Consider the following 26,819-nt stretch of genomic DNA (forward strand, 5'->3'; position numbering starts at 1 on the left):
GCACAGCTGGACTTGTTGCTCACAAACCAAGGAAACCTGCTATGCAATTATCTTGGTTAGTCATAGCCTTAGCAGCAGTATTGTGAAGCTTGGGGTTGAAGGGAGCACATAAGATTTTAAAGATTTTAAAGACAAAGATTTTAGAAGAGCAAACTTCAACATGCTCACAACACAGCTGGGAGGTATTCTGTGGAAGCTTCCCTGGAGGAAAAAGGAGCTGGTGAATACTGAGAGTTTTTCAAGAATGCACTTCTGGAAGCAAAAACCAGTTAATCCCCTTTAAAGATAAGGGAAGTAGGCAGAGCAAGAGATCCCCTTGGCTGAGCTACAAGCTTTTGAGTCTGATCACAACCAAAAGAGAAGCACATCAAAAATGTCAAAACAAATGAAGACCCATTGAGAAACACAAGAGTGTTTCCAAGGTGTGCAGAGATGCAGTTACAAAAGCAAAAGCTTGGCTAAAACTGGTCTTGACCAGAGACATCAAAAACTACAAGAAACTGTTCAATGACAAACAGAAACAGAAGGAAAGTACTATTCTTCTGTTAAACAAGAGAGGTGAATCGGTCACCAAAAATGCTGAAAAGGGAGAAGTTCTCAGCACTTCATTTACCTCTCTCTGCACCAGCTCCACTGGGGAGCAAAAGTCCAGGTTGAAATAAACAGAAACCCACCATTGCTGAAGGATGAGTTGGTGAGTAAATTTTACTGCAACTTCACCTCTGCAAATTGATGGGCCCTGACAACATCCACCCAGGAAAATTTAGAATGACTACAAAGAAGTTGACAACCCCCTTTTCAGGAGTCATTTGGAAAAGATATGGGGTAACAGTTACAAGTTACTTCCAGGGATAATCTGATTATATGCAAGAGGAAAGTTTTTTCAAAACAATCAGACTTCTGAGTAATCTCTCCAGGGAAATGGTAGATTCCACAGGGTTGGACACTTAAATTTCAGATGGACCGGGTGCTACTCAATCTTGTCTAGACCATGCTTTTGACAAGAAAGTTTGGACCAGATGATCTCTGAGGGCCCCTTGCAATCTGGTGTTTTATAATTCTATGATGATTATGGAGAGATATCCTCTAGTAATATATCTTTTGTTTATTCTTTAGAACAGAATAACATACTTTAGTTGGAAGGGGTCTACAAACATCTACTTCAACTCCTTAGCCACTTCAAGGCTGATCCAAAGTTGAAGCCTGTTGCTAAGGGCATTGTCCAAACACCTCTAAATACTGACACAACATCAACCACCACTCTATCTTCCAGGCTTTGACCACCCACTAGATAAAAAATTGCTTCCTAATGTCCAGTCTGAAATTCCCCTGTCACAGTCTGAAACCATTCCCACTTGTCTTATCATTGAATCCCAGAGAAAAGAGTCAGTACCTTCATCTCCACTTCTCCTCAGGAAGCTGCAGAGAGAAATTAAGTCACCTCTGAGCCTCTTTTCCTGCAAACCGGACAAGGCCAAAATCCTTAGCCATTCTTCACAGGACATGTTTCCCAGCTTTTTCATGAGCTTTGTTGCCCTCCTCTAGATATATTAGAAGATACTAAAATCTTTTTAAATTGTGGCACACAGTACTGCAGCAACCTACCCAGATCCCTCTGCAAACCTTCTTGTTGCCCAAGAGTCAACAGCACCTCTCAGTTTTTGGTCTCATCAGTAAACTTACTTTCTTTCCTTATGCATAATAATAACATCTGAACTGAAAATAGTATTTTATTTAGACTTTCAATATTTCAATTATACTACTAGTAAATTATTTTTATTACATACATATTACATACATACATATACATACATACATATTACATACATACATACAGTACATATTAAATTGATACCTTTTTACACCTAATAAGATTTAGTCATCTTAGCATACAGGCAAAAAGACTACATAATCACATGTAGGAGTCGTGTGATATTGGGGTATCCTCCATGCAGACAAAAACTTCTAAGTTTTTATAAACAATATGTACAAAGATATCCCCAGAGGCAAATCATCTTGCAACATGTGGCAATCATTGCTAGAAATTGAAGTAAACTATGGTCTTGTCAATAATTACTGTGATTTCTAGTGAATTTCTAGTGAAGAAGCAACAGTTTATCTTGAGTAAAAGCTGTATACTTTTTAAAAAATAATGGACATACCAAGATATTTTATCCAAGCTTCACCTAGGTCATGACTGAACAGTTTTAGCTGTGACTTTAATGTTCAACACAAGGCAGATAACTTTGCATGAAAATAGGCAGCTTGAAAATAGTCTGCACAAAGCTCTACTGAGATCAACTTAGCATCAACAGATAGGATCTATCCAAATTCATATCACATATAAACAAACATGCCCCATCCCAGAACTCAGTCAGGTATATTACCTGACTTAAAAGGTACATAAAAATTAATATGATAAGATGCGTGAAATGTGTGATCTTTCATATGATAACATCATATGAAATAAAGATGCGTGACAGCTTTCTTGTAACACCAGTGTGTAGACAATGTGTTACAAATGTGGACAAAAAAATAACAGTATTCCCAATGCTATAAATTGTTTCCAAAAATTGTTGCCCTTTTTAAACACAAATATTTTTATGTGAAATTGAAAACAGACTGCTTGTTTCCTGTATTATTGACAGCCCTGCACAAAGGGACAAAGGGCAGCTTCATTTTCAAGATCCTAACGATCTGGAAAAGTATCTATCTCCCTGGACTTCCATGTATTTCCTATAATACATTGGGAAAATTAATTGCTTTTTCTCACCTGAATTTCACATTTGCATAAAAAGAAGAGTAGTTTCACTCCACAGGAATTATAAAAATAGAAGATGTCAGGATTCCACATGCAATGATATTCATATTACTATATTCACATGCCGTCTCTGTTTGGTCTGCTCTGGGATTGCTTCATTTATTGAGTGGTTTGTATGTGTATTGCACATACAGTACATTAACCATCAGCAAATCCTGCACTTATAAATATGGAAAAGTACTTAAAATTCTATCTTTGTAGATGTTCTTGTTTCAAAGACTTTTAAGAATATGTTATTTACATAGCATTCAGAAGATGCTTTTGAACTTATGTAAAAGTTCTCAAGCCTTAACTTTAATATATTAGCAGGCCTTAGTTTAAGAACTGCAGACAGAATTTTTGTCATGTTTAAAGGGAATCAGTTTCCTTTTTTTCTCTATATATAACTTTTAGACTCATTATTGATGAACAAACAGTAAAGAGATTTTCGTACCCTCCCGACGATACCATGTAAACAACAGCTCCAAAACTGGGAAAAAGAACTGTTGCCCTACTCACTACCTGCCTATTCAAAGCACTAAAAAAGAGGCAGACAGAAGCTAAGCTTTTTTCTTGCCCTTATTTATGAATTGAATCAATCCAGAGAAATGTCATCAGTACATACACAGTTACTTTTTTCCCGTGTCTAAGGGAAATGTCAGTTCAATATGCCTCTAAATTCTGTTATCTTCACACATATAAATGGAACAATAATAAGAGATTACAAGATTAAAAGACAAATCACAACCAATTAGACCTTGTCAAATTTTGTCATCACATAGGAAAGCTGCTAAAATGTTAACCTTGACCTTCAGCATATTTTAAAATCAGGGACTATCAGTTGATAGTCAGTTAAGTGCTCTCCCTGGAAAGAATAGAAGACCTCATCCAGTGAGGGTACTAAAAGCTTGTGAAAATCTGATCCTGATGTTATCTAGATGCAAAGTGTTAACCTTTCACAAAGATGAAGTCTGAAACCCTGGAACAAGGGTCAAAATAAACAGGTTCCATTTTTGGCCCAATAGCAGACTCGTAATGTCAAATGTTCACTTTGCTGTGACCTTGTTCCCATATGTAGAATGAATACAATATTTCTTTTCCTTGCCTTTTAGTCTATCACTGGGATAAAGTGATAGAAAAAGACTGAGTATTCTGGTGTCAGGGTATTTTAAACTGCTGTAACTTGAGCAGCAATTTTCTTTAGCTCTATATCCTTCATTTTTCTGGGTTATATTTTTTGTCACTCATATTGTAAGTGTTAAGCTAAATTGATTAATATACACATATTTTTATCCAAAAGTAGTCTCTCACTTTATCTCTTGTACTTTTCTCACTAGAAGGACTTGTGAAATATGTAACTTTACACCCTCATTTTTCATCTTACTTTTTTTTTGTGTTCCAGAGTACATAAATATCTTAAATAATTTAGTTACACTCTCATCACACTCTCTTAATTCTGATTTTTTTCACTACAAGCTAGTTAATATTTGGGACCAATTTGAATGGTTCATACTGAATATATATACCAATGTAAAAATGAACCAACGTAAAAATGATGCTCTTAGCTGTGGTCTGCTACAATAGGCATCGTGTGCCCAGTTTTGAAAGAGGAAAATAGATTTTCACTGAGAAATTATATTGTGAGCAAAAAGCTGATCCAACAAACTGATAACCATCCTGCCTTTATCTTCTCCACAGTTTCCTACTAGCTATAAGAAAAATGGAATCTTTCAACATCAAAGAAAACAAAACTCTAAGTAGAACTGAGATACTGGTGTCCATGAATATTAAAAATCTAAGACTAGAAGGATGAGAGGTGCACTTTAATGTGTGTGTGTAATTCCTGTGTGGGTGACTGTAGCACTGCTGTCACCTTGACCATGTGAAAGATAACATGTGGACCTCCCTCAGAGATAATTTTTGGACTATCAAGGCTTCTAACTCTTTTCTTTACCCACAATTGTCTCCCATGAGAAATACAGTGGGAAGTAGGGTTAATTTAATTAGCATCCAAATATTCTTACTTAGGTTTTTTTCCACCAGTTTTTCTTCTATGTCAACAAACTATTTTTTGTCTACATTTTCTTGATCATTGAACATTTCCCCCATGTTCATGTTTATATTTATGTTTCACAATAATTTGTCATTACTTTCAGATAGTGCTTTTAATAGCCTAGAAAGGAAGAGGAATCAGAATGAGGTGGCATCAAATTTGCCAAGTAACATTATGCACAGATGAAGTTACACACTGATTTAAAGATATGTTTAAGAATTCTACAACAAGGGAAATCAATGTCCTCTACAGTGCCATATAAAGTGTATTTTTAATTTGTGTTTGTTGCTAGAAATCAGTAGGCTTTGTAAATTTAATCTGAAATGAATCTCCAAATGTGTAAGACATCACTTACTTGGAGTTGAGGCTGATCAGTTCTGCCACAGCTGGTGCCAACATTCTGTCAGTCAAATTCTTAACTGAGTTGTAAACGGTGAGGAAAACAGTTGTTTTTTACTCCCACCTGGAATGAAACAGTGTGTCAGTTACTAATTTTCTTCCCTATCTTCCAAGTGCAATAAGACATTTATTATATTATCTTAGCCTGTCTCATTAGAGGGGTCATCAAAAGAGTTACACAAAGGATAAAAGCATAAACAGTTTCACTCTTTGAATTTCTCCTTGATTGTGTGATACAATATACATATAAATAAGTGGTCTAAAAAGAATTCATTTTGTGTACATTTATTCATATATATATTTATACAAATATGTATGGATTTAAAAATGTTGATGCTGAAGAAATTAGTCAGAGAATTTAGCAGTAGCAAATTAAGTGTTTCAGAGCAAAGGAGCTTAATGTAGGTATCTAAATAAAGTTTCATTTTCATTTTGATCTCGAAGTACCATTTCTTTTTTCCAAGTTTCTTCTTATTACAGACTGTAGACTTCAAATTTATGAGAAAATTATTTATAAAACAAAAGGTTAAAGAAAAGGTCTCTCAATTTTAAATTGCTCTCTATCACCTTTGAAAGGAAATGAAGATAAGAAGTCCTAACTGACTAAAAGAGCAACTAAAATACGGTAGTATACTATACTGTACTATACTGTACTATACTATACTATACTATACTATACTATACTATACTATACTATACTATACTATACTATACTATACTATACTATACTATACCGTAACATCAATCTAATGTATCAAGAGTGTAATATAATATCAAGAAGATGGGGAAAAGAGGGTTCTGAAAATCATAGCCCAATCAGTTTAAGTTTCTGGGAAAAAAATATACTGTAAGTCTTCATGGAAGCTATTTGCAGGCAGAAGAAGGTCAACCAGTAGCAACATGACAACAGAGAGATATCTGAAGGGACAGAGATATTAATGGAAACATGTGGAAAAAAACACGGTGGAAAAACCACAAAAAGAGATTTATTACACCTAGAAGTAAATATTCAGTAATTTTGTTGTCTTGTGACCATATGATATTTCTGTCCTTCTAACTGAAAGAGAACCAAATGTATTACAACTCTCAGCTTTATTACAACACAATTAATAGATTTCTACAGGAGACAAATTTTTCAGAAACTCACTGACTTAAAATAACTTAATAGTGAGTTTTCATGCAATGGTAGCAGTATGGACAGAACAACATTGTACAGAAAATCACAGGTGGCTTAGAAAATTTCAGCTCTATATCCACCAGCATTCCTTGCTGTAAAGGATATACAACCTTAGAGGAAACGATAGGTTATAAAAATACTCTACAAGAAGATGGATTAATACTATATAGTTAGTTATTCAATGCTAATAAAAACACTTGTTGGAGAGGCACTGCACATCTGACAAATTTATGGCCTTCAATTTAGCGTGTAAACATCTAGAAGAACTAGACCTTGTCACATACTGACATTATTTTAAGAATTAATGTTATTTTATTGAGGGGAAATTGCACATTTTTATTTCATCAGAATAATAAGTATGCTCTAACTTAAAAAAAATCAGTAATGCTTTTCCTGTAGTTTAATGGCTTAAAAAATTAATTAGTGCAAAACAATTGAAATAATCTTATAAAATTAATATGCGATTTCCTAACAGCTGAAATGTCATTTTACTATATTCTAATTTTAATATCAAGAAACAAATTCCTAATCTTTGTTATAAACATAATTCCAAAAAATAAAAAGTCTGCATTATTCCAGAAACACTTTGCATCCCTGGACTTACACCATTAGTAAACTCATTTTCTGAGAAGCCCTTTCAATAGTTGCCCCTTCAGTATAAGCTTTAGTGGAGGCTGTTTATACATAAATCTTCTGTTCAGACAAATTTAATTTAAAATGCTTATAGATTTGACCACAAATAACTATCAGTAGAGAGCTGAAAAAGGGCTTTTGTTACAAGTTCTGTAATATTTTTGAATTTCAAAACATTTATTCACAGGCAGAATTCCAAAAGTGTTTGAAGACTTTGTCAGAAACCAACAATTTTTCTAGAATTGCAGGGAAATATAACCATGTCTCCAGACTGCAAAGGTTAATGAGTAAAATGTGTAACTGACAATTAAATCTCTCCAAAGTTGCTTCAAAGATAAATTCACTTTGCTGTATATGTCATCACAAGTTGCATCTTGAGAACAACTAATAATTTCTTAACAGAAAGTATTCTAATGGTGAATTTCCAAACAAGTCTAGTCTGGAATTCTCCAAGGCAGAGAAGTGCAGGAGACTGAATCATCACCAGAGGTTAAGAGGTAAAAACCTCTTCTCTTTTGTTACTCCTAACTTGAAACTGGGAAACAAACTTGTGCAACAGCATCATGAGATTTTTCTCTCACACTTCAGCTACTGTAGGGAAACAAACTGGCTACACATTTTCAATTCCAGTGAAGCAAAAGATATTTTCTCTCAAAATATACCTTCCTTGTTAAATTGTAAATTAAAATTGATTTTTTTCAATGTACTTAACCTTTTGCTATGTCTTTTCTTGGCTTCTCTTCCCCTCTTTTTCCCCAGGACCCATTTTCCCCTTCCCTTAGTTCCACTTCTACACATTTCAGTGTCAGCAAACCTATGAACATTTTCAACATCTTGCCAATCAGCCCAGCAGTTGGTTTTTCTTTTTTTTTTTTTTTTAATAGGAATGCAGTTGTCACAAAGTTATTTTTGCCTGTATTTTGCACTTGTTATCAGTTAGGAACAGAAGGAAATATCACTTCGGCTCCTGAATTAAAGCAACAGATAAGCATGATGCTTTGGGCTGTCTGCTACTTCTGTTAGCCACTAACAGAGCACTGAGCTTTACATCCTCTCTCTTCTATGATGTACATTGAAATTCCCTGCTAGCAGGGTGGAAACATTTACATTTTCTTAGAAAACAGATTGAGAAAGCCAGATGGCAATACATAGTTGACAGTGTTAGAAAAAAGGTTAGGCTTCAGCACTGACGTTTACATATGTGCTTCTGGTCACAGTTAATTCCAATGCGTTTGATTCAGACCTATGACACTGTTTGCCAAAGACAAAAGCTAGATATTAAAGGAAAGCTTATGAAGAGCAGTAATATCTCTTATTAGATCAGCTGATAGAAAAAAATGACAAGATTCTGGCACAAAAGCCCTTGTTCAAAGGAATATAGAGTAGAAGCTTTCAGATATGCTAGATGCCGTTTGGGACATGGATACTATACCTTCTTTGAAAATTTCTTTTTAAAATCACAAGACATAGTATGAAATCCTGCCTCAGACATCACAGAAACAACACATCAGTGAACATTCCCAATGTTTATATGATATTCATGATTTCTGAAAAAGGGAAAATAGTACACAAGTTATACTTAGTAGTGTAAATTAGATAAAAGGCAAATTATTTATAAATATTCCATTATATCCTTTTCACTTCCGTAAATAATAGAATTCAGTGAGCCTTTGCTTATTTCTTTGGACAGAAAAAGTGGCTGCATGAGATGATGACAACTTCCCTTTAAAAAAATTAAATACTTTTCTCTATGTCCTTCCATTCACACTTTTGGGATATGACCCTACCTTATACAGTCTGTCTGTTTTAACAAGTAATCCACATATACAGTTACATAAATTTTATTTATTCCACGTATTTTACCTTCATTTGTGATTCACAGATATATATATATATATATATATATATATATATGTGGAGACAGTTAATGTTTGTATTATCTTTTATTATAAATATGGAAACATTATCAAATTAATAGCAAAAATAACACCAAATAATAAAGCAAATTAATGAACATATATGTTTCATAAAATTTCCATCCCTGAAAGTGATACCCTTTTAGAGTCATTTTTGCTTTCCCAGTGATGGAATATTTTTGCATTTGAGAGCTTAATTTCTCTCTTTAGTTATAGATCTCAAAACATTTTCCACTCAATAATTTCCTACAGCCATAGCCATACAATTTAGAAACAAATAAAACAAGCAAAAAATAGAGAACAAAATAAAAGTGTATTCTCAAATGAAACCTTTTTAGTTCTTTAAGGTTTGTATAGATTACATTTTAAAGTTTTTACCAAGAACATAACTAAATTCAAAGCATGGCAGAGAAACAGTACAGAAGTTAGAACAATATTAAAATACACTTAATTTCTGCCAGTACCTGAGCACCATAGTTCTATTTCTAAGTGTACAACACAAATTTTAACACTAACATGCACACACAAAAAGAACAGAAACATAAAACTATTATTTTTACATGTCACATGAATTTAAGAATTTTTATATATGACGACACATGATATTTGCATTACAAAACACTGAATCGATGACAGAATTTCCTATTTCCTCTTAATATTATTAATCACTGTACCTTTAAAAAAACTCTATTTATCAGAAAAAATTAATATACCTTTATACCTTGATTCTCCTTAGGGAAATAATAAGAATCATAAGAAATCTATTTTACTCTATCACACTTTCAAGAGAGAATAAGCATGTTATTCTCCTGCTGCTCTCAAAGTTGTAAATTCTGCATCATACTACCTATTTTACTGTCCTCTCAAAACAAATTTTCCAGGCTTTCTTGACCTAACAAGAAAATTTTCATCAGCTGCAGCATCTTTTAGGTAAGATTGCAAGTCGTTATAGTAAGACTGCAAATCCTTACACTACAAGGGATGACATGCTTGAGATAACAAGAAGCTTCACAAAAATACAGGGCAAATGCAGAGACAGCAAATCTCTAACATATGTTCACAGACTGAAAAGTGTTAATAAATACATTGATCCTGACTTCAGAACTTAAAGTGACTGAGATTGTCACATTCTGATTTATGCTAGAAAACTAATGGTTTCCTATGAAAAAATAAAAACAAAGGCATCTTCTAAAGCATTGTGAAATTATAAGAGCTTACTTCTGATTACAGAGTCTAACATCTCTACCTGCTCCAAGATTGTAGTAGTCTACTAACTACTTGAAATCATAATCAACTATGGGTTTATAGAGCGAGGTTCTGATTATGTTTTAAAATATTTTTTGATGATAATGCAAGATTCCTAATTATAAATATTTCCTGCCTGTTTTGGCAAGATACTGGGGAGGAGAGCAGCAGGAGTGGTTTCCGTGAGAGTAGGGACTTTCACAACATGAGACAGAGAAAGTTCCAGGCAGCTCCAAAATGGATCCATAGCTTAATGCATCAACAAAGAAGATTCTGCTTCTCTGATAACATATATCTTGGAAAGGGCAACACATACTGTGTAGCAGTTGTGAGAGACTGAGAAAAAATGTGAGAGAAACAACTTGCAGACACTAAGATCAGGGGAGGAGGAAGGAAAATATGCTCCTGGCACTGAAATAGGGATTCCTCTGTGGCCTGTAAAGACCATGGAGAAACAGATTGTCCTCCTGCAGCCCATGGAAGACCTTGTTGGAGAAGATATCAACACTGTAGGCCATAGACCTCTCTGCACTCAGAAAAACATGTGCAAATGAAGTTGTTGATTGTGGAAAGTCCAAACAGGAGAATGTAAATAGGACCCCAAGTGGCAGCATATTTTCTCACAAAACTTGGAGATCATGACAGACTCATGTTGGACCAGCCTGTTCCTGAAGGACTGAACCCCATGGAAATGACCCATGCTGGAGCTGTGTTATAAATGCAGGATGCTAGGTAAATTGAATTGCTAAAGATTTCCTTGAGGTTCATAATATTCTTATCTAACTAGAACTATGAAGTAATTATTTTATTCAACTTCACAGTTACAGTGTTTGCCACATTGTGGCTAATGGTACAGATTTTCCACATTTTTAATTTTTATCTTAAATGCATAATCATTAATCTGGACGTTTTTGGTTTATTTTCTTTATCTAATTTTAATCAGGTAATTTTCTAGTGTGTTATATTTCTATTCCCATAAAGAGTGTAAAGACACTAACAAATGACAAGAATTTTCAATCTTATTTTCTCTTCCTGTTCTGATGAGGAGGGGAAGTGAGTCAGTATCTGGGTGGGGATATGGCAGCAATCCAAGGTCAACCAGGACAACAGTCAGCCTTTTGATCTGAGTGCTGCCAGAGTTGGTAACTTCACTTTATTAGAGTACATAGGGGTAATGATTGTATTCATTTCTCCCTGAGTAGGTCATGACATCAAGGGAGGCCATATGTGTTCTTCTCCAGGTTTTAAATATTGAACGGATCTTATTGTCTGAAATATACACAGATAATTCAAACAAAACTCAGCTAAGTTTTGTCAAGAACTGATTTATTCTGATCATAAAATTTAGAAGCTGAAAAATAATTTCACATTATGTCATTTCAAGATCTCCATCAACTCATTTTGCTGTAAAGAAAATTAAGAAGTTGACAAAAATCTACTAAATTCTCCATCAGACTTACCACGGAAAATTTGCTACTCAAATAAAAATTTGGTGATCAGCATGACCTTGATTATGTCAGCAGCTAAAAATATTTTTAAGTGCCTTTTTATCTGTCTTTTCTTCCAGCCTATAGTTGCAGCTATAGCCTCTGATTCTCTAGAGAAGGAGCTGAAATAATATATCTAACCAATTACTCATCAAGACAATGTACTCCTTCACTTTGCTGATGACTGGCTAAAGCTTTGAAGCATGAAATTTGATTTTGTTACTGGTTTAATGTATAGATGCAAGTACAAAGAACATTAAAATGTCAATGCATTAAATTTTGTTTTCCCCAGTAGTCTTGAAAGATGATGATGATGATGATGATGATGATGATGATGATGATGATGATGATGATGAGCAGGATGAGAAGGAGGAGGAGGAGTAGGAGGAAAATGAGGAGTTGGAGATTTAAATACATCATTGTCCACATGAACAAAAGCAGTCCTATATTTATTAAAACGATGCACAGAGGTTATAAAATTTTTAGGAGTGAAGTATATATTTGAAATAGTTGTGTTATCAAAGATTGCATTGCATTACTCTGGTATTGTTTAAATATCTCAACTAGAATATGTATTTCTAATTGTAATACCTGTCTAAAAGTTGGGTCTTAATAACTGGCTTTATGTTTTCATTTTGTCTTCAAAGCTAAACAGCTGCCCTCTCTTTTCAATTACAGTAGTGTGCATATACATATATATTCATGTAGAATTCATCCCTCAATCATCTCTCTGATTAAGCTAGGCAACTTATTCTTCAGAGGTCTTGAATTTTAAGGGTCGCTTGATTCTATTTTCAGAATAAAAGCTCTGTCTTCCATCCCTGACAAACAGATCTATCCTTAAAACTCATGGCTGAGTGAATAACCATCATTCATGTATGCTTCAGTTTGGTATTTCTAAAATAAATTGTCCTATTTTTTAATAGGACATGGAGAAATTAATGCATATGGCAGGAAAATGGCAGAAAAGACTGGAAACTGCTAGATGGTAAAATAAAATACAACTTTACTTCATATTGATACTACAGACCCTTATTATTGCAATCATAGTGGTGACCAAATTGCTTATAAATACCTCTCAGGATAAAAAGGAGCATATCCAGAAATTTCTTTACCAATCTTAAACTGTAACCTTAGAACCAGACTCAGAGCTTATAAGCAATTAAGTCTGTGAAAAATACAATAGATAAGGTAGCTGCAGATACCACAAATGAAAGGAAGAGGGGAAAAAAGAGAAATTTTACATATAATTTCAACATACTGCCACATCTCTACTTAGATCACAATTTTCTAATGTGATTTTTAAGATAATGTCCATTAAATTTAAAACCAAACAAATAAACCAAATAACCCTCAACAACAACAAAAAAAAACCCAGCACAACATGTAAGTTTATTCCAGAGGTGAAAAAGAAGATATAGTAGTGCACTTGGAGGAACTGTTTGACTAAATTGTCCTCTGATGTGCTGGTATGCAGAATCATGACATGAGGGAAGGACAGCTGGTGATGAATTCTCAGACAAAACTTACTGTAAATATTTTTCTATCACAAAGCCAGAGAATCACGAATAATTTAGACAGGAAACAAAGGAGTGATTTTCCTAGTTCAGTTCTCCACTTAAAGTAGGGACAACTGCCTGTTTTTTGCAATTTTTGCAAATCGCATTTTTTACAATTTGGATGGAGGTGATAAAAACAAGAAACTGAAGGCAACCTGGTTTGCAGAGTCTGATTACTAGAAAAGTCATGTATTTATTAGGGTTTCCTTGATTCTTCTAGAAGCTGTTATCCTGTAAACCCTAGCAAGCACAGCTTAATACAGGAAAGATACTACTAAACTTCAAATTACTATTAAATTTTGAAAGCTGATTTTTTTTTCTGTTTAAAGATAAATGATATACCTTTGATTTAAAAATGGAATGATGTACTACTGCTCTAAATTTCCTATGCAATGCTGACTCCTTTAAAGAGGATAATGTTTTCTGATTTTTTTCTGCTACAAAATGCAACACATGCTGTTTTTCTTCTATGTCTACCTGTGTGAAAAGCAAAGGATGTACGTGGTATATGGTATATGAATACGTGATTCTTCTGAAGCATATGTGCCTCAGGAAGGAATTTAAAGTGAGAAATATTAGCATATAGGCATATATATAAAATTGTGTGTATTACTATAGCAACACTATTAATTAAAGTTTAAGAAGACAACCAGACATTGACAGAGAACAATGTAGTAATTGTAAGCCACATAAGATGATTAAAAAGTTTATTTCAGTAAATATCCCCAATGACTCCTTGTGACGTCTTTTTTTAACTTAGCAATGAGTCTGTTTAGTCCTAAAAAGCAGTCAGCTGATACACGTATCCAAATGTTCTGACAGTTGGTGTTATCTAAAATGTGGTTGCATAAGTTTAAGATAGATACTTCAGAGAAACAACATTTTTTAATATTTTGTGTATTAAATGAAGATATCAAACTGGCAAATTTTCAAAAATTCGAGTGATGCTGATGATGATATAAAGCATCAGACGTTGACCTGATGAAACTCACAGAGCTGCAGTTTCAAAATGTTTGGCAATCATTTCTTGATTCTAGACACTTGTTAAAGCAAGATAAAATCAGCCTGAGTCGAGGTAAATCCAACAGATCCTAAAACTCTGCACTGTTGGATTGATCTAAAACTTTCTATCAACACTGGCAAAGATAAAACTTACTAGGTTTTGGGATTTGAAAAAGAAATGTTTTAGGCTTTAGAAGTTCTAAATTTCTAATTTATTCCTTTTTTATTTATTTAGCTTTAAACAAATAATGTGTTTGGGTTTTTTATGATTTCCTATAGATCGTGCTTAAAGTTTCATATAAAATTCAACTCCTGTGCTTCTGAAAATATATGCCAAAATAATCTGAACAAGTAACCTTAGTGAATGTCAGGGAAAGACCTCAAGCTCATTGTGCAAGGATAGAATCAATGAGAACTTCACTGTTCTCCTGAATATACTGTTCATCATCCACTCGCTATTCATCCAAACCAGTTCAATACAATCTCCTTACTATTGTCTTTAGTTTATAATGCACGTGTCTGAAATTTACTAGTGCAATCTGGCCAAATGTATCAGGTGTGCTCTAGCTTTCCTTTTGCTTGATAAATATTGTGAAAGGCTTGTTCAATAGAAAATAAAGGCATTATAAAGAAAGGATGTGATTACTAATACATTCTGATTTTATTTCAGAATTCCTTCACCCTGCATCTGTAATTCCTGGACAAAGAATGGTTATGCTATTTAAACAATTTTAAAGAGCGGCATAAATCACTTAGATGGATCTCATTTTTAAGCTTCACACATCACTGATTATTTTTGTTATAGCTCCAGAAAAAATACACAAATCCAAATAAAAGATCTGAAATTTATAACTTTAAGACTATATTTCTTACTCTTTTGTCTGAAAAAAAATTGACTTTAACAAAAGATATGATTGGAGAGATTCTAATATATTCAATAACCATAGGCATAAAGGTCTCTGGCTTATTTCAAGCATTCTTTGGTATTAGTTATCCTGCTTACTCTGTTTCTGTGAATTAATCCAAGAATCAAAACTGACTATTGGAAATACATACAAAGACTGTTAAAAGCTCCAGTAGTTTATATCGGGAATCAAAATAGCGGTTGTCTGCTTCCAAGAACTAGGGAATGGTGAATGTGTTTCCCACACAGAAACTGTATTGAAGATATGATCTGGAGTAACATCTGTTCAAATAACTGTTATGTATTCTATCATCGGGGAACTGGCAACTAGACTTGCTTAGCGTGCAGTCCTTTATAATTTACCTTGAATATAAAATTTATGCTGGAAAGGATCAGAAAAGATAATTTCCTCCTAAACCAAAAAAGTTCTCTCACAATGCTATATGAAGAGCCAATTTACTTAAGTGACACTTTCTTCCTTGTAAATGATAAAATATTGATGAAGTTTTTTCAGTCATCCCATCATCATGGGTCTATGTTTGACCCTGGCTACAATCACCAGGTCCAGTCCTGACACCCACCTGCAATATGATATGACAGCTAGAACTCAGTCTGCCTTTATTCCCACACAACTGGATGATGTCCTGCTCTGGTGCTACTCTAGGGAATCCCCTATCCCACATAACACCCTGAAATATATCATGGAAATTTAGAGAAACACAAGACAGATCACATTTAATACATATAACACCTTTATTAATTATCTGGATGACAGAGAAAATGCTCAAGGCAGATCCCATCAAAGTGTGTACAAATCTAAAGGGACAGTTCAAAGATGATGGAATCAGGCTCTTTTCAGAGGTGTCTGGTGATAAGATCAGAGGAATGAGCAGAAACTGAAACACAGGAAGGAAGGTCTTTTTGAACACAAAAAACCTCTTTTTCCCTTTTGGGAACCAACCACTGAAAAAGGTAGCCCAGAAAAATTGTGGGATTTCTGCCCTTGTAGATTAAAAGCTATTCTGGGCATGTGTCCTGGAAACCTGGTCTTGGTGACCTTGTATATACAGAAGTTGTCAACTAGGTGTAATCCAGAGGTTCATTCCAATTTCAGCCTTTCCTTATGCCTGCTGGCTGAATCCTCACTATGCAGGAATAGCTTTTGACATCATAACTTCCATTTATTGCCTTGGTTTCTTCTATCCTAAAGGAAAAGCTAGTTTTCAATCTTATGGTTCTCCTAATATGGTAGGTGTAATAAACTGTTTTCACAACCTTCTTTACGGCTTCATTTGGTAATAACTTAATCAAAAGTAATTTAAGCCACTTCTATAGCAAGGGAATAACTTGTTGTGATGCAGATTGAATAGTCAGTAGACTAGACGAAGAGCCACAAACACCAGATCGTACTGTTCCTTGTTTAGGAACATATAGCAAAAACCCTTGAGATATTTTATTGGTTTGATTAAGAAGATGGGAGATTTCTGCTATATATGGAGTCCAAATAAGCTTGTTTGTTGTTAGTGTGAGACTGACATTCTTAATATAGGTTTAACTAAGCCAAGAAATTATCTACAAAAACCAAAAATGAAATATTTTTATTTTATTTTATTTCTTAATAATGGATGAAGAAACAAAAAGGAGATAAAACCTTTTGTCAGAGATAATAAAATTTAGTCAACAGATAATATAGTATTAGATTTTATAGGCTTGCAGGCATTCAGCTATTAAGATTCTGAACTATATCTTGTTTGTGTATCATATAATTCTTTAGGAGTATTTTCTATGCATAATCTTATCATCAATGCTATCATGACTATGCTATTACAGATTGCATACTATTTCCATTCAAACATACAGGAAAAATAATGTAAGTCAAATATCTTCACTAAACTGAGAAACTATAGCTACAACAGTTTAAAGAGGTACAATATTTCTTGTCCCATATTCTGACAGTGGTTCTTTAATTAATAAAAAAGCTGACTGTTGATTGAATTAATTCAGTCTTTCTCACTTATAATATATTCTTAATAATCCAAGTAGCAGTTAATTTAATCTTTTTACTTAATATAGAAGATTGGTGTAAATCTTACTATTAATCTTTAATATACTTGAAATCTTATGCTTACATATTGCAGATTCTTTCTGCTTACACAACAAAACCCCAAAGAGTAAACACACAGTTAATACTGACTTCTAATATTCAGCAAAAAAGCTGGGTCTATGTTCTACCATATCAGATCCTAAAAAGCACAATTGCCCTAGGCTTTTCTGCTATCTATAAAGTCCATATCTTACACAATGCAAAACTCAGCTTTCTGTGCTGAACATTATCTTCTTGAACTGTTTCACTACTGAACACATTAAATTACTAGTAATAAAGAGTTCAAACCTGATTTTTTTTCCTAAAGCAATTCAAATGCAATTCTGCTTATTAAGTACAACTCAAATCTGCTTCACTACATAAAACTAAAAAAATAAATATTCCTCAGGGTCTTTGTCTCAAAGCATTTTATGCTGAACAAATTTGTTCAAGCATTTGTTCAAATTTTCATCATAAATCAGATTCCTATGCAATTTTCCTTCTTCTTGCTCTTATAAAATGTTATCAGATCCTACAATATACCTACACAGTTGGCTGTACCATTGAAATGAAAACAGAGTCAGCCAGGACTTTTTAAACATAATCATATCAGTTACACTTTCAGAACCTCTCTCACACCTTTCAGAATCCTGGCATCCAAAATTACTAATCTAAAGGAGGGCAAGGAGCAGGGTATGGGGAAGGATCAAAACTAAACCAAACCAGATCAAGGCATGCCACACCAATACTACCACTCTTCAAACAGCAGATTCTTCTGTACTTTTATCTGTTCCAGTTTCATTCACTTCAGTAATGAGGCTATCTATACACAGATCTTTTTAGCCTTTCTTACTGTTTTTAATAATCTGTCACTAAAAAATGTCTTTACTTTTGCATTTCTATCTTGACCACATACTTTTGATTTTTTTCAAATTCAATATTTTACTTTTTCTTGAAGCAAGAATTTGTCTGCATATGTCAGCCAGGTCATATGGGAAAACTTTCAAGATTCCCTTTATTACAGTTGTCATAAGTAAATAGTGCAAAAGATCATAATCAATATCGTTTACCAGGATTGATCTGCTACACATTATTATTGTTCTTGCTGTTATTATTATCATTAACACTACTAATATTATTTCCAATGCAGAGTTTTTTTAAGAAACTAGTACATGTGCAAAAATCTTTTTTCTTTTCAGATTTCATAATGACACCTAGTTCAAGTCGAAATGGTCGTTCAGCATACATGATTTCTATCAGGTTTGGTATAAAGCCACAGGCTCCCTACTATCTTGCAGTGCAGGGTCACAGGACTTTGATGTGCCTGCCGAAACCTGCTCTTGTTTTACTTTGCCTTAACAACTGTCTGATACCCAAGAGCCCATTATTAGAACATGTATTTCTGATCAAGAACTGATGGAGTTCACAAATGTAACTGGTTGGTCTCAGCAGAGTCCAGTCCAGTCTGTGAGCTAGTAATGCTACAAAGCACTCCCAGGCATATGAGAGAACTACTTTAAGTGTCACACATTTTAAATTTTTCCTTGTTCTTTGATCAGGTTTACTAACATGATGCTCATTTACAGCTGATTTACTCCTTCACAGTCTCAAGTTATCTTCAGCTGAAATATAATACTGTCTCTGTCACATCCTTGTGCCTACGTTGCTCACAAATACTTGCATTTAAAAAGGATGATAGAAGGGATCTTTTACAATGCAATTAGTTATTTTTGATATGATTAAGTAGATATGATAGGGAGATATGATTATCTTCCATTTAATGAGGAGTTCTTTCTTTAGATGTACTTGGGATTACACTAAAATTCTCACAAAAACAAATCATTAAAAAAGCAAAGACCTCTTGATATACACTCTCTTTCTAAAAAGAAAAAAAAAATTAAGGTGGGATAAAGTATTGGAAACAGAGTCTAGTTATAGAACCTTAGGTAGTGACAAGATGATTTAGAAGTTTCAAAAAAACCCCCAAAAAACGCTATTATGTAGCAAAATAAACAAAGTAGCTCATATTCAAGAAGTAATTCAACAACAAAATGAAAAAGCTGAACATAGTTAGTATTTTGGACATAGTATTGTCAGAAAACAGACAAAACATGTTGGCTGTTGTTTTCCACACTACTTCTAAGAAAAGAGCTACTGAACTTCAGTTATTTGATGTTAAAAACTATTGATGTCTATTCAAATTAGGCCAAGAACGATTGAAAATTTTTTCTGTTTTTACCAGCTTGAAGGAATCAATGAAGTGGTTCTTGTTAGTTCCAAGAAATTGGAACTGCACCACCTCACTAACAGAACAATTAAATTCCTGGTATGAAAACAAATTCACTGAGTCTTTTGTATAAAAATAGTTCTGATGAATGTTTAGCCTAGATTTTGAAAAACAATGTCAGGGAAGAGTTCTGGCTGCTCCACATAACGAGACAGCCAGGAGCAAAAGGTGATTCCAAGGCTTTAGAGTAGTGTCATCCTATGACATTGATCCAGAGCATAGATGCAGCAAGTCAGAGTTGGGATCAGACACAGAAATAGTCTACTGGGGTAAAGTAGGGCTGAGAGTAGGATTGAAAGCTGTGTCCAAGGATTTATGCTGGGTCAAGACTGAGGCAATATGACCCAGGGCACAATTACAGTATTGATCTGCTACACAGCTCAGATAAGGGCAGCAGAAACAGACTTTGCTGGGCAAGAGTTCCCCAGAGAAGGAGGGCACCCCAAACTTCTGGTTTCCCATCAGTGATGGAGGCAAGCTTTGACTAAATATCTTCATTCATTCCACTTAGCACCTTAACTGATTCCACTGAGCACCCTAACTCAGCCCAGTAAATTTTTAGGAAGGGGGCTGCAGTCAGGATCCTTATAGAAAAGTAAAACAAAAATTGGCATATGTCAATCATTTCCAGTAAAGTTTTTTTGATTTCACTTTGCTTAGGTAAAATTTCAACCTAATGTTATTTTAGCTAGTTACATTTCTGGATTTAAAGAGTGAGTTTATTTATGGAATTGTGACTATTAAACTTGAAGAATATGTACAAAAACTAAGAAGTGCAATTTGTGCCATTTTATTAATAATACTTATTCCTGGTATTTTAAAACAATAGCTCCTTCTGTCATCTTGAAAATCACTGCATAGTTTTTCCAGGCTTATTCGTTCAGCCATATCCTAATTCCGCAAAAACTCATTGACATGTTCAGTTTCCCAGTGCAGAGAATGATGTCTATGATTTTCATCTACAAAATTTAATTTAAGTTACAAATCTAAAAAGAATTATGCACGACTAGATATATATGTTTATGGGAAAAACATATTTGAAATCTCTACTTAGGTTTTATTTTATTATTTTTCATGTCTTTGAAGTCTATGTCTTGTAACAACCATTATTTTTAGTAATGATTTCAGGAATGTTTTGTTCTTGTTTCATTTTTATTGGCCAACTTGAAAACTTTTATGCCAAAAGTAAACAGAGATATAGAATTTTAAAATATTGCTTTAGGTTTATTTTAAGATTCTTGTCAAGGTCTTCAAAATAATAACCTGAGGGTGACTTTGAACAGTAGGTTTCATTTTTACTGTGTTGCTTATGTTATAGGTATTTCATATTGAGATTCTGATCTCAATAAAGATCTGTATTATGTGATCCTATGATATATGACAGGATGTCGTAAAATCAATGAAGTAGTTAGTTGCCATCACCTGATATTTTTGTCACAAAACTTACTTAAATACACTTCTTAAAAATTGCATGCATTTTCAAAAGCTTAACTAGAAAAGTTGAGAGCTGTAGGTGACATCTGTGACCCCACTAGGCCACTGTAGAAACTAGTTTATGTGGTCTAGTGTACTGTTGACTCAGTGCTCTGCAGAACAGTGTCTTGATGTAAAGAGGCAGAATTCACAGATCATCCAGTGTTGTTATAAGTTATAGGGTGGAAAGGACTGAGCATAGAGAGTCAAGTCAAAAGCACTACAGACTTGAGTAAGTTAGTAGCTGAGTAATTGTTTTGTCAAAAATCCAGAAAACCATAAATGACTGCGGGGTCCAAATACAACATCAAATTTATTGTGTGATTAACATTTTTCCACCAGCAACATTTTTAACTAAATTATTAAAGGGCAGTCAAAGATAAAATGTCTAAAAGTCTGAAGTGGCTGATGCATGGGTAAGGCTGCAAGAAAAAATTATCTCTGCTGGTGATATACAAATCTGGTGCATGAACAAGTAGGAAATTCAGTAATAAGGGCTGTCAATACAACACATTCTCCAAACAATAAAATCAAAAGGACCAACAAAAGTTAAATTCTGGAAGCACAAACAGATTTTGGCCCTTTAAGCCTCAAAAATTTTGTCTCTTTCAGGAGGAATAGCCAAAATTTATTCCTAGACAGTTTGAAATACTACTGATCCATATGCGTGTGGTCTAAAAGAAAAATTTAATGCTGGGAAAAGCAAATAACCTTCTGGGTTAATAAAAGGATATTTTTCACCTGAATAAGCAACAAATTAATAAGCTAGCAGGGTCAAAAGAAGGATATGATAAAATTCAGAGAACTACTATTATTTTTAGTAATTATAGCACAGAATGCCAGTCGGTCTCTGTAGGGAAATAACTTACTGCCACATAGTAATTGAACAAAAGATATGTTGTTGAATAATTTCACTTCAGGCAAAGGAGATTTAATCCCACCCAGTCATGCCATCGTGGACCAGTTTAGGATACTTATATATCATTTGTATTTTCCACAGCTTTTTTTGTTTTCTGAGAAATTCTTTTGAGGTTTCCCAGAATGCACTGTCATGACAAAGAGCCTTATTACTGTCTTGATCTCTTGATCTGTAAAGGAAAAATTTTGATTCAAGTTGTACTAGTTGTCTGTTTTGGGGACTCATATTAGTAAGCTAAGAAAGAACAATGGAATTTCCCTGCATTTAAAGAGTATTTTGATAATTACTTTTGTTCTTCTCAGTCCTACTTATCATATTCTGCAGCAAACAAAAGTTCAGAGTCCACTAGTTTTGCCTTTTTTTTGGAATGAATTAGGTGCCAACAAGTTCTCAGAATCAAGATAAAAGTTAAAGGAAATTCCTGTATACTGAAACTATGATTATTTATTTATTATATTGGAATATCTCATCTTCACTGAGAGCTACTGTAATCCATGGCTATTTATTGCTATTTATATTTAAAGTATTTTCTTGGCTATAATTATTATGTGCTTTACTGATTCAAATCAGTTTAGGCTGAGTTAAAAAGAAGTCAGTTTCCTATGGAAATATGTTTTTAATCTTTGTTTCCTGTCTGAATTCTGCAAGTGAACGAAGTAGTAATAAAACTCTTAGCCAATTAGGATTTCAACTGAAAATATAGAGAAGTATTTTTTCTCATTTTCTTAAGTAGGAAAAACACTAAACTACTTTTCTAAAGAACACAGAAAAGTATAACAGCACACTGCAGCAAAACTTAAACATTTTTAATAATCAAAACATTTTCAAATATGGATGCTCCAAAACACTTGGAAATATCCAAAAACTTGGATACCAATGAATGTTTACAAAGTACAGAGCCTTCAACCGTAATGCCTGTGGACCAGTAACACTGTTAGATGAAGAAAGTCTCAGAATGGAAAGGGGCATGAATGTAGGAGTGACTAACAAGGAGTAGTAAATAGTAGTAAATATTTTATAGTAAATAAAAAAATTGGAAACTATTTCAAAAATGAATTACAGTTTAGGTGATCCTTGGCTGCCATACAAGGTCCTTTCACTGAGAAAAAAAGAAACGAGAAAAAAAATCTAAAGCCCAGCAGCCAACAAAGCGAAGACTTGAGACATAATTCCTGGAAGGTGGTTAGCCTAACTTTCTTTGTTCTTGGAAGAGATCATGAAAATAAGTATGCGCCTGAACTTCCAAATTAGACTTGAAGAGACTGAGAATACTGCAATTCTGTTGTGGGTAAAGAAGATTTAGTTGAAAAAACAAACAGGAAACACTCACTATACTTTCTCATTAAGACGATCTGTGTACAATGATATTCAGCGTCGTTGCACTACTCTGTATGATGCACAAGCAGGACATCCTATTTCCCCGATTGTGATGAGAAACTGAATCTTGAATAAGGGTTTGCAAACCCAAAATCAGATATGGGGTAAGGCTTAAATGAAAGCTTTCAAAGTAAGGTATGTAAAATTTTATATTTAAACAATTTCATAATTTTTTAATCTATGCAAATATAGCTTAAGATTGAAACATAATCTTTGGAGGCCAAAAGGTTAGAACAAATCTTTTATTTATGAAGAAATTAAAAGAAACAGTATGATAATCCTATTTTTCCTTAAACACTGAAATAAATATGCTTGGAATGCATCTATCCTAAGGGCATTGAAAATAGGACGTTATTTTATGCAGGCTAAAGGACTATAGTTCATGTAATGTCAAAGCCATCTCTTCTGGTAAAGGGACCTGACTATTCAGCATGATAATTTCTTGTACTGAAGTGTACAACCTTCTTTCCATGTAGTAAAAATGCCTGATGTAAAATAACTTTTGGTACTGTAATCCCTCTTGATAATTAGATACTTGCTTAAATAAATCACATTATTTAAGTAGGCTGGAATTGGAAAGGCAACATGGACAAGGCAGAAGATCAAAATCTGAAATTTCCAAGGAAAAGTCTGTTTAAAAAAAAAAACAAAAAACAACAAAACAAAAAAAATCAATGAAAGGACTTGTCATCATGCTGAAAAAATAAACAAGCAAGGATGAGGCAGACTACATATTAAACAAAGGAAGAAATACTTCTATGCATGCTTCCCTGTCAGAGAATCTCAGGAGAGAACTATGCTACATTTCAGTGTTTGCTACAAACATGCTTGGTTACTCAGTCTGCCATCATCTGTGTGGGCTGCATTCCAGATGAGAACATGTGGGAAAGCACAGTGTCTAAGCTTCATGATCGTCAGGGAGGTTAGCCAAATGTCTGAAACTGATAACTGGGAGCGGAGCCAGAAAATTCTTGGCATTTAATATGTGGTTAGGTTTTTGGGGAACTAAGCCAAGGAAATCTTTTTAGGACTCATCAGAAAAAATCTACTGAGTGTGTTCTAAATAATACTCTTACTGTACTGCTGAGATATGGCAAGGATGGGTAAATTCAGTCCTTGTCTTGATGCAACTGCCATGAGTTTTTATGAAAGTTTTATCTAATGGAAAATGCAGATTAATCTCTCATTGCTGTTTTGAATTTAATATACTGAGTGATGATTTCTTCCTGTTAAGGATTTTTGATAATGCCTTCAGTTTTGGAAAAAAAAAAGTTATTGCAGTAAATTGAACATAAGCAAAATTTACTTTTTAAAAGTACAAGGGTACTATAACAAAAAATTCTTTTATCTTCAATACAGAATAATTTCTGTACTTTACTTAAGTATTACTGTTGAGATCAACTGACTCTTGCAATTGTTTTGAAAAAGGGAAAAGTAGGAAAGCTATGCGTTAGTCATAAATAAACCAATCTGATTTCAATTTTTGTTTTTTTTTTTTTTTTTTTTTCCCATAATATATTGTGCTATGAAGACCATCCTATAAGCCTCAAAAAGGTAGTATAAGTGCTGTCACTGGAATCCCCTTCCCTTCCCTTCCCTTCCCTTCCCTTCCCTTCCCTTCCCTTCCCTTCCCTTCCCTTCCCTTCCCTTCCCTTCCCTTCCCTTCCCTTCCCTTCCCTTCCCGTAACCTTCCCGTAACCTTCCCGTAACCTTCCCGTAACCTTCCCTTCCCTTCCCTTCCCTTCCCTTCCCTTCCCTTCCCTTCCCTTCCCGTAACCTTCCCGTAACCTTCCCGTAACCTTCCCGTAACCTTCCCGTAACCTTCCCGTAACCTTCCCGTAACCTTCCCTTCCCGTAACCTTCCCTTCCCGTAACCTTCCCGTAACCTTCCCGTAACCTTCCCGTAACCTTCCCGTAACCTTCCCTTCCCGTAACCTTCCCTTCCCTTCCCTTCCCGTAACCTTCCCTTCCCGTAACCTTCCCGTAACCTTCCCGTAACCTTCCCTTCCCGTAACCTTCCCTTCCCGTAACCTTCCCGTAACCTTCCCGTAACCTTCCCGTAACCTTCCCTTCCCGTAACCTTCCCTTCCCTTCCCTTCCCGTAACCTTCCCGTAACCTTCCCATAACCTTCCCTTCCCTTCCCGTAACCTTCCCGTAACCTTCCCTTCCCGTAACCTTCCCTTCCCTTCCCGGAACCTTCCCTTCCTGGAACCTTCCCTTCCCTTCACAGAACCTTCCCTTCCCTTCCCGGAACCTTCCCTTCCCTAATTAATTAAATGGTAATTTCTGTGTGTGTTCTAATTATGACTTTTGTGGAGGATCTATACAAAAAGGATTTCTATGTAATATATATTAATGTATGAGATACCAATTACAGACAAAGCCTTCCTGGAAAAAAGTAGTTCATGTGGACTCTCCAAGTTCAAATATATCCAGAACATGTAGAAAATAAAAAGGTAAGATTTTTATTCTGCTGTCTTAAATTAGACCAGACATTTTACTCCAAAATCTAACTTCCCCTATCAAGCACTACCTTTCTTTAATAATACAATTTCTGTAGTCAACTTAGTAAATCTCTACGTTTTGATTCTATTCCCTTCTTCATGCACAGATTATTTAGTTCTATACCAGAACATGAAATAAAATTTATCTTCCCTGTAGAATCTTTTTCTAACACAGTTATCTAAGCAGAAGAAAACTGCTCCACTGATATTAATTTTATACTTTTTCACAGTAAATGTTATTTACTGTAATACATAGTGAAATTCAACGATGCAGCTCAGGAGTAACATTAACTGACAGATATGCACTAACAGCATTTCATTATAGAAATGTCAGCTTCTCACAAGAGAAATCAACAACTGACTAAGACAATCACCTTCTTTTACCAGCCATTCTTGCAATTTTGGAACTCTCTCTGCTAATAATATATCTGGTACTTATAACATTAGCAATAATTTTGCAAATAAGGCCTGACTGGTTATTTTTGTAGCTATAGATAATTTATGTAGCTTGCTCAATGGAGAAAAAATAATGAAATTTCACTTTATGTGGTTAAAACAGTATAAAAATACAGTCAGAAGAATAAATAGTAGAAGTGGGAACAAATTGTGAAATCATTTGACATTGACCTATGTGAAAAATCTTTCTAATGCAAATATGTTTAATCTATTTTTTTTTCCAACTGATGGTGTCAGAAAGCAAATCTTAGGTGAACACTGCTATTACACATTCCTACTTGATAATCTTTGTTGAATCACTAGGGTCAAAAATCATTGACCCTGCAAAGATGCAGGTCAAGCTGCTTTTCTGAGAGCAGTTGATAAAAGAAATTCAATTATGTTAGAGATAAGAGCCTACATTTTTCATACTACATTAATAGGGCCACAAAGAACACAATTCCAGGAGTTAGTAAATATGATTTCTGAGTCTACCCATCATAAATATAGAACTATTTTTACACAACTTTAAATTTCTACCAGCTTTCTAGGAATATTGAACCTC

At 34.3% G+C, this 26,819-nt stretch overlaps 1 protein-coding gene across 18 annotated transcripts in view; it reads right to left on the bottom strand.

Annotated features, from left to right (window-relative positions):
• PTPRD (protein tyrosine phosphatase receptor type D) overlaps positions 1–26,819 on the bottom strand; it is a 1,164,217-nt gene that overhangs the window by 864,739 nt on the left and 272,659 nt on the right. For 17 of the 18 annotated variants that reach the window (XM_063180610.1, XM_063180611.1, XM_063180604.1 and 14 more), the window contains exon 4: positions 5,209–5,316. The gene's annotated coding sequence lies outside the window, so the exon portion shown is untranslated. Of the gene's footprint in view, positions 1–5,208; positions 5,317–8,494; positions 8,610–26,819 lie in introns of all 18 variants that reach the window. The other variant, XM_063180590.1, reaches the window with a different exon arrangement.

This window comes from Melospiza melodia, chromosome Z, assembly GCF_035770615.1.
Source record: "Melospiza melodia melodia isolate bMelMel2 chromosome Z, bMelMel2.pri, whole genome shotgun sequence".
In the NCBI taxonomy this organism is placed as follows: Eukaryota; Metazoa; Chordata; class Aves; order Passeriformes; family Passerellidae; genus Melospiza; species Melospiza melodia.